This window comes from Chelonia mydas, chromosome 14 (assembly GCF_015237465.2).
Source record: "Chelonia mydas isolate rCheMyd1 chromosome 14, rCheMyd1.pri.v2, whole genome shotgun sequence".
Lineage (NCBI taxonomy): Eukaryota > Metazoa > Chordata > Testudines > Cheloniidae > Chelonia > Chelonia mydas.
The window spans coordinates 20,422,529-20,431,469 of record NC_051254.2 but is presented as its reverse complement, the minus strand read 5'-3'; the positions used below and the strand labels follow the sequence as shown (position 1 = coordinate 20,431,469).

The window sequence follows — 8,941 nt, the reverse complement described above, 5'->3', positions numbered from 1 at the left end:
TGTGCTAGGAGCTGCACAAATACATAGTAAAGAATAAATAAATCATCCAGTCTCTACCCCCAAAGAATTTGCAATCTAAGGCTGAGATTTTTCAAAGCAGGCTAGTTAATATGGATGCTCAATTCCAGGGCCTATGCAAACCCCTTAGGCCACACTAAAAATCTGAGCCTTCAGAGGTAGAAGTCAGACAAAGTGGGGAGAAAGGAAATATCCTCATTTGACATATGGGAAATGAGGCAAAGTGCTACGGTAAAATTTTGAATGAGACTGAGGTTCTTAAGTCACTTAAGCACTGCTGAAAATTTTATCCAAGTGACTTGTCTGAGGTCACACTGGAAACTGACCCAGATTCTCCTGGAGTCCCAATTTAGTGCCTTGACCACAAGATTTCTGTGCTGTACAGTGAAAAATGTGAACAAACACTGGTCCAAATTCTATCCTGGGTTGCCACTGTGTGAATCTGGAGTGATTCCACTGACTACATATGCAGTTATTGTGGAGTTATACAGGTGTCACTCACAGCAGAGTTGGACCGGGTTGCAAGGAGAGTCAGAACCAGTTTTCATGGCTGAAGCGTGATTTCAATTAGAAAACTATTTCTAGAACTGGGGACCATTTATGGGGAGAGGATATTAGCTGGGAAAAGCAAGAACAACCTGGTCTGTGATATACCAACCAGAAATGACACTAATCAATAAAATAAACAGGGAGAATAAAATAGGCTGGATCTCACAATGCCTAAAAAATAATCTGAACAGAAATTAAATTGAAATCTTCAGCTGGCGTAAATCGATTCAATGGACCTGTGCTGACTTATACCCACTGAGGATCTGGCCCCAGCTTCTTATTCCAGTAAATTAGCCAAACAAAGTAGCTCTGATTCCATAGGAAGAAGTTTCTCTCACCCTTTCCCCATTTCCTCCAGTGTCCAGAGACCTGAGGAAGAGAATGGGCTGCAGATGGAGGCCTGATCCTGTGCTCAGTGCCCTTAGCCTGCTCTGTATGAGTGAGTGAGGCAGGCGTAGGTGCTGGAACTAGGCATGCTGATGGTGCTGCTGCTGCACTCCCCTTGCTGGAAATGGTTTCCATCACATGTAGGGTTTACAGTTGGGCTCAGCAGCTCTCAGCACCCCCATCATACCAATTGTTCCAGCGCCCCTGGAGGCAGGATGCTGGGTAGAGCGCACTGAATGCATCAGTCTGTGCATTTGAGGGCCAGGCTGCTGAGCTGCTAGGAAGTGTGATGCTTGAGAAGGAAGCCCATGAATCAGATGTGAGTGAAGGGTGGCGTGATGGCACTGAGGTGAGCTCTCCATCTTCTGGAAGACTTGGGGAGCGCAATGTCAACAGTTAAAGTTTATAACGGGGTCTCTTCCGCATGCCAGGTTTAGGAATCCCCCATATCTTCCTGAACTTCTCTGCTCTCCTCCATAAAAGGTTTCATTATTCAATTACCGGCATGCTTCTTTTAAGGGCTCTGAGGGAGAAGGTCTCCAAATGGGATCCAGCAGCCATTTCCACTGCTATTCACATAACCTCACAATCCTTCGGGCTGTGGGTAACTCTGGCACTCCAAATTCACCGAGAGGGATGATGGCCTTATGATTAAGGCACTGGACCAAGAATCAGGAACCGTTAGCCCAGTTCTTGACTCTGCCACACACTCCCGGTGTGACCATGGAACAGCCACTACAGCTGGATCTGCGAAGCAGTTCAGCAATAGCCCTAACTCTGATCCCATTGGCTTCACTTCTGAAAGCCCCACCCTTAAATTCTCTCTCTGCCTCAGTTCCCCATCTGTACCGTGGCAATATTACTACTTCCTTTGTCACCTCTGTTTAAGTTGTATGTTCTTCAGGGCAGGAACTAGCACTATAGGAGATATCTGGGTGCCGTAGAAGCCAATGAGATCTTTATGGATTTCACCTTGTGTTTGTACAGAGTCTAGTATAATGAGGCTTCTGTCTCAGTTGTTGCCTCTAGCCACTAGCATAATATAAATAATAGATAATAATAATATGAACAGCGCCAGAGTCTAGCGGTCTCAGAGCAATGGAATCGGTCACTTTTCACTTCCAGGTCATAGGTTTTAATGCAGAGCAGGTTGCTATTTACCAAAAGTTACTGTCTGATGGCTGGCGGCAGCCAACATGAAATGAACTTGTCTCAAGCTAGTAACTAGGGAAAAGCCAAGCACAGTTAGTATCCTTCTTGGAGATTTCAGTAAAGAAGCCAAGGATCTGAACAGAGAATGATCTAACTTCTCAGCCACTGAGGTGACTCATCTAAGTCAGAGCTGAGACTTAGTCAAGGGCAGCCCGAGGCAAATTTGCACAGCTTCTGCTCATGCTATAACTGTCCTCGGGACAGCAGAGGACTTCAGACTACATCTGCAGTGCCCAAAACACCCCATGACAGCAAGTCTCAGAGCCTTGGCCCACTGTTCAGGCTCGAGCTATGGGGCTAAAAATAGCCCATGAATCAGATGTGAGTGAAGGGTGGCGTGATAGCACTGAGGTGAGCTCTCTGTCTTCTGGAAGACTTGGGGAACACAATGTCCACAGTTAAGTTCATAACGGAGTCTCTTCTGTGTGCCAGGTTTAGAAATCCCCCATCTCTTCCTGAACCTCCCTCTTCTTCTCCATAAAGGTTTCATTATTTAATTCTTTTAAGGGCTCTGAGGGAGAAGATTTCCAAATGGGATCCAGCAGCCATTTCCACTGCTATTCACATAACCTCACAATCCTTCAGGCTGTAAGTAACTCTGGCACTCCGAACTAACCAAGATGGACGATGGCCTTATGGCTAAGGCACTGAGCCCAAGTCAGTTGACCTAGGTTCTGAGACTCACTGCTAGGGGTCTTTTTTTGTAGCGTAGCCATAACCCAAGGCAGTCGAGCCAGTACCAAGACATAACAAGAGCTGCTTCATGCCTAAACCAAATATTCACAGGGCAGCCTGATCTCAGCAAGAAAGTGGCATGACACATGGGACATTAAAGTACCACAGAGATGCACTGGGCGGCTGCTTGCCTGTAGTATTAACCCACATGCTCCTGTTGCTGATATCCATCACCACTCTCTTTTCCTGTATGTGGATCCCAGGCTATATGTTACAGATGTAGCATTTCAGAGAAGGAAATTAAAGCTATTTCTTATTAGAGGGTTAATCTGCTGTGTGCCTTGAAAGATAGGGGGTCTGCATTTTGCATGCTACATTTTGAACTCATAATAATAAAAAGAAGTGCCCCTCCAATTGTTTCTAACAAAGCCCAGTCTTGGCAATACCTGGCTACTGATGTAATGAGACAGATTTTCTCCATCAGGGAAAACACTGAAAGGCAGAGAATCTTGCCCGGGGCTGCCAATTAAGTCACGCCAGAAGCAGGAAGAAGGTGTCCTGGATAGAACGGAGGCCCCTTGACAGCTATGCAATTCACTAATCTCTCTCTCCACCTCCTCTAATGGGTCAGCTGGCTTTTCTGCGTGCTACTCTATAGCTATTTCTTAATATCATTCCCACGTACTTCCTTTATGAGAGCTAGGAGTCTTGAGGGGGATCAGTGAGAAAGAAACAGTTCCACATTAGAAATAAGGGAGTTTAGGGGTGAAATCCTGGCTCCACTGAAGGCAATGGATTATTGCCATTCACTTCAGTGGGGTCAGGCTTTCACTCTAGAGTTCTGAGGATCCACTTTGTGGCACCTCAGCTGGTGTAAATGTCCACTGAAGTCAACAGAACTAGGAGAATTTACCCCAGCTGAGGGTCTGTCCCACTCTGCTTTTCTGATGTAGTTTTTTTTTAAATCTTATCTAGGACCCTGATCCTACAAATCCTTAGTGATGTGAGCAAGGTGCTACTCAAGCAGCAGCTTCACTGAAGTTGATGGGAACACTCCTGTGAGTAAGGGATTGCAAGCTCCAGCCTCTTAATTTAAAAAGTATTTTTCTGAGCTTGAAAAATAACTTTCTGCTGTTCCTTATTTCTCTCCTCACACTGTTCATTACTTCAGAAATAAAGGATTATGAAATTGAGATGACAGAGCTATTTACATGAAAGGGAGGCCTCCCACAGCCTTTCAAAGTTTCCTGTTTGAATGATCTTTGTGTGTCCCTTATTTTGGGTCTCTGTCACATATCACATTGGGGCTGCTGCTGGAAGAGATAAGGGCCTACATGCTACATTGACCATCCTGAGATTTTGGTGGGAGGCCTGGAAAAAAAAAATCCCACAAAAGCCTGAGTATCCGGCCAAAAAACTAGTTGAAGCAGGTTTGCCCCAAATCCTCCAGCAGATAAAGTCCAGGTACGCCTGGTACTGCTGCTGCTTTGGGGTCCCTTAGTGGAATATGCCCTACATAAGTACGGGGCTAGAGCAGCCATACCAGTAGGGACCCTTAGGGGCCAATCCTGCAAATCCCCTGTACCTGGAAATCCTGGAGAATCCATACACATAGTGGCAGGATCTACTGCCTCAAGTGGCTACAATTACACCAAGTTCCCCAGTGATAGAGCCGTCACTGCCAAAGGACTCTGGATCTCTGTGACAACCTCACTGGGACTCCATCACCAGACATAACCGCTCACTTCAAAGTGTTCTTAAAACCATTATAAAAAAAAGCTTCCAACCACAACAGCCTTTTCACATATACCAGTTTCAAGCCACATTGAAGTTGCTGAAACATTTTGGCTTGGGCCTTCACCTTTTCCATTTAACTGGGGCTTTAGTAAGTGCATTCCAATAGGATGAAGTGTGCCTGCTTATCCCCAATCCTGGACTCTTTAGAGGGAGACAGTAAATCAGGCATAGCTGGAGCCAACTAAAGTCCCTCTTTATTCACCATCTGGTGAAAGGATCCTGCAGTGGAGGATCGTTCTCTGGGGACTCCTCCTTTGCAACAAGGCAATGCACGTGTGTTAATGATACAGCCGCTCCAGGCTGTCTGATCCTGTCTCTGTTAAAAGCCGTAAAGCAGCCAGCTTGTTTCATGGGGAAGTGCTGAGGGGCACTGAGCGAAACCGCATCAAATGTCAGAGGAGAGGGTCTTGCTTTTGTAGAATGCTGCCGGATGATATCCCCTCCCCCCTCCAAACCAACAGGAGGGACTTGCAAGGCCTTTAGCTTTTATGGCGTATCCAGTACTTTTAACATTTGGCAGGTAGCTCAGAACCTGTGCAATGACTAAGCCCACCTGCCCCCTACCCTGAGTTGGAGTGACAGGGAAAATTAAAATGTTCAGCTGACCCACCAAGTTTGGAGGTGTGATCAGCAAGCTGTGAAAATCCACGTGGGTTACAGTGGTTGGTGAGGGTCCTGTACCTCCCACGTTGCAAGCGTTGTGCTTTGAGGGACAGTGCTGTAACTGCTGATGTTCTCTGACTGGAGCAGAGTTGGCCTCCAGCCTGCACTATATTTTGTGCCTCCCTCTCCATCATCACAACACCCAGCTTTTGGTGTAGCAGGGCTGATGGCAGCACCTTCTGGGGCTCACCAATGCTTCTTGCATTGGCCAGAAGGAGTCACTAGAGAGCAACGGGAAGCACTCCCCAATGCCCACTTGGGGCTACCCACAATCTCACCCACTGATGGCCCAGGGATGAGGAATGCTAACTGCCACGAACAGGAGACACTCCAGCAGTGCAGTGATACTAGGGGTTTTTTTTTTTTATTTTAGCCAGGGGAAAGCGCGAATGCAGTCCCCCACTACCACAAATTATGCAGTCGAGTTTCTCGCATTTGCGGAAATCGCGGGGGTCAGCGCACCCGCAGTGCAATGGATGCACTTCACTCTGGGAAAACTGCCTTTGTGATCATAGTATCTCCCCTGCCAGCTAAGTTGCCAGGCTACTTTCCCACCTAAATTGCTACTGTATGTTGCAACTGCATGTTCCTCCCCCTCTGCTCACATAGCGCTTCCAGGAAGGACCAAATCCAAAACACTAAAGCACAGCACTGAAACACAAAAGTACTAACACTCTGGATAAGGTCCAACATGCTACAAAACTAGCCGTTCCCATGGTATTTTGGCATTTCCTCTTCCAGAGGCATCCATATCACAGACGAATCACCAAATTGAGAAACAACAGAAGGAGTTGGTTGGGAAATTTTTAGTGAAATGATTTTTGCCAACAATAAATGCTGATTTGTTGAAACCAAAACTTTTCACAGAAACGTATCTGTTCTGATGACACTTGTGTCAGTTTCTTAGGTCCCGGTCCAGGATGGAATCTCCAGCCAAAACCGGAGAGCGTGAGAGACCAGCCCAAGAAGAGCCACCAGTGTAGGGTGCACTGCCTGACTCAGAGCAGGGATTTGAACCTGGATCTCCCACATTCCAGCTGAGTGCCCCAAACCACTGGACTATTCTAGCAGAAGTCTCACTTGCTTTTTTCCTGAACAGTTTCAGATGGGCCAAATGTCATCCCAATATGAAACCTTGTGAGTTTTCATGAGAAAGAATTCTTGTTTTCCAGTCAGCCCTACCAACAATAGTATTAGTTCAATGAACCAGAGTATTCTGGTAAATTCCTGGATTTCTAGCACTTTATGCTTCTTCTCCAACTAGAAATCTCCCCAGAAGAGCATATATCAGCGTGTCTGCTCACAGCTGGAAGCAGACAGCAAAAAAAGAGGCATCACAATAATGCTGAGAAAACGTAGTGCAGAAAGGAAAGATGGTTGTGTGACTAAGGCACTGGACTGGGCCTCAGGAAATCTGGGTACAGCTCCCAACTCCACCACAGACTTCCTATGGGACCTAGGGCAAGACAATTTGAGTGCGTCTACACTGCAAAGAAAAAGCTGCAGCAGAAAGTCTCAGAGCCCATGTCAACTGACTTGGGTTCATGGGCTCATGCTGTGCAGGGCTAAAAATAGCGCAGATGGTCAGGCGCAGGCCGGAGCCCAGCCACTGAGACCATGGCTGGTTTTCAGAGCCAGGGCTGCAGCCTGAATGCCTACACTGCTACTTTTAGCCCTGCAACCCCAGCCTGAGTCAATTTACCCCAGCTCTAAGACTTGCTGCGGGTCTTTTATTGCAGTGTAGATGTACCCCTAATCTCTGTGCCTCAGTTCCCCATCATAAAATGGTAGTTATACAACTTTCATTGTTTAAAGCGTGAGCAGCTCATGTCCAGGACTGTTTCCTATTATGTGTTTGTACAGGGCCAGTTTAACACCGACAGACCCTGGTCATTGTCAGGAGGGATCGAACTTGGGACCTCTGGATCTTAGTGCATGAGCCTCTACCACATGAACTAAAAGCCAACTGACTGTTAGCTAAAGCCAGACTCGTTTTATCTCTCTCTCTCTTTAAGTGGTCTCAGCGCCACCAGATGGGACACAACACCACACCCAGAAGGTGTGGGGGTTACACCAGCACAATGGGACCCTGATCTCAGTGGAAGCCCTTACGTGCTACTGAAATAGAAATAATAGAGCAGCTCTTCCAAACCGCAAAGCATTATAATTCAGCTTGGATGTATGGGGCACATTTTCTCCTGACCTTGTTGTGCTTCCCAGCTTACATCCACTTTCCTTTTCAGGGAGTAATGCTCCCTAGAACTCTTAGATTTGGACTGACGCGAAACCTCTAATCTAAGAACAGAAGTTTGCCTTAGGAACTGACTTGCGCAAGTAGCTGACCAACCCTCCGGAGCTCTCAGCCTGTAAATGTAATGGCCTTTCTTCTGGATAGATCATAAAACAGTGAAGTAACAGTTTAAACAGTTCTGGAGCAGGGTTTTGAGGTTGCGCCTCTCTCTGCTGGGAACAGAAGCCAAGATCCTAGTACAGAATCAGATAATTCATCATAGCATGGATGCCTTATTAAGATTTATTACAAACTTTTTGATAGCCCAGGAAAACTGCTTCCAGAAGTTGTCCAGTATAACAGAACAACAAGACAGCCCTTCAGATGAAATGACACTATCCAAATCCCTTATGCTGACTTGCAGCCAAGACAGGGGACAGACAGACTCAGCAGCTGCCCAGATTTAATGGAGCATCCAAAACTTTTAAGTAGAGTCAGGTATTCAGCTATTCCAAGGCGCGGCTATAAAACTGATGAACTGAGAGCAATGTCTCAGGGAAAGAGGGGAAAAAACAGCAGCCTTCCTTTAGCTGTTTGTTGATGATTTATGCAATAGCCTACCTTGCATTAACTCTGCAAAGCCTTTCAGAAGAAAAATACTGCACACCGTAAAATGGTCTTGTATTGAAACAGTTGCAGATCCCTGCTTGAAGGACAAACTGCTGTGCAGTTTTGTAGGGCTCTGACACGATAGCAAAGGATTGACAGTTATGGCCCCGCTGATGAGGAGCTCTTTGGATTGAGGCAGTGGTGAGGTACATAACTGCTGGATTTATTGCTCATGTCTGTAGAAAGCAGGTATCCACACCGCACTGACTAAATTTCCAAAGTCTTGTGAACTGTCTTGTGACCTGAGCTGTGCGCACTATAACACATGGGATGTATTCTGAGGTAAGTCTCTTTTTTGATGTTCCAATGTCCTGGTCAAATATCTTGAATGGAGCTGCAGCCCGTAGGCACTATGGTGGTTGGCACTCTATAAATATAATAGATCAATAATGTTCATTTTTTCCTATGGAAAACTGGTTTTCCAGCTAAACTAATATTTTTAAAGACGTGCTGGCTTTCCATAGAATGTTTTGATTTTTCATAAAAAAACTAAATAACCCAACACTGAAATGTTTCAGCCAAAAAACAGTAATATTTTGATTTGGATAGTCTGCCAAGGTGCCCCACAGGACTTGTAGTAAGGTTTCCTCACGTACCCATTCTCTTTTAATGGGCCAGGCTCCCCAGCTGAACTACATCCTTTCATGATGCACTGTAGCCAGGCGCTCCCATGATGCTACCACCTCCCATAAATGTCCCGGGGGACAACAGGGCTTCATGGGCGATGTTATCCAAATTTGG

General features: G+C 46.1%; 1 non-coding gene across 1 annotated transcript; it reads right to left on the bottom strand.

The window, feature by feature from the left end:
* Positions 1–5,675: 5,675 nt before the first annotated feature.
* On the bottom strand, positions 5,676–5,839 carry LOC114022566. The gene has a single exon (XR_003566628.1). It is a non-coding gene; the product is annotated as a U1 spliceosomal RNA (small nuclear RNA).
* Positions 5,840–8,941: the final 3,102 nt, after the last annotated feature.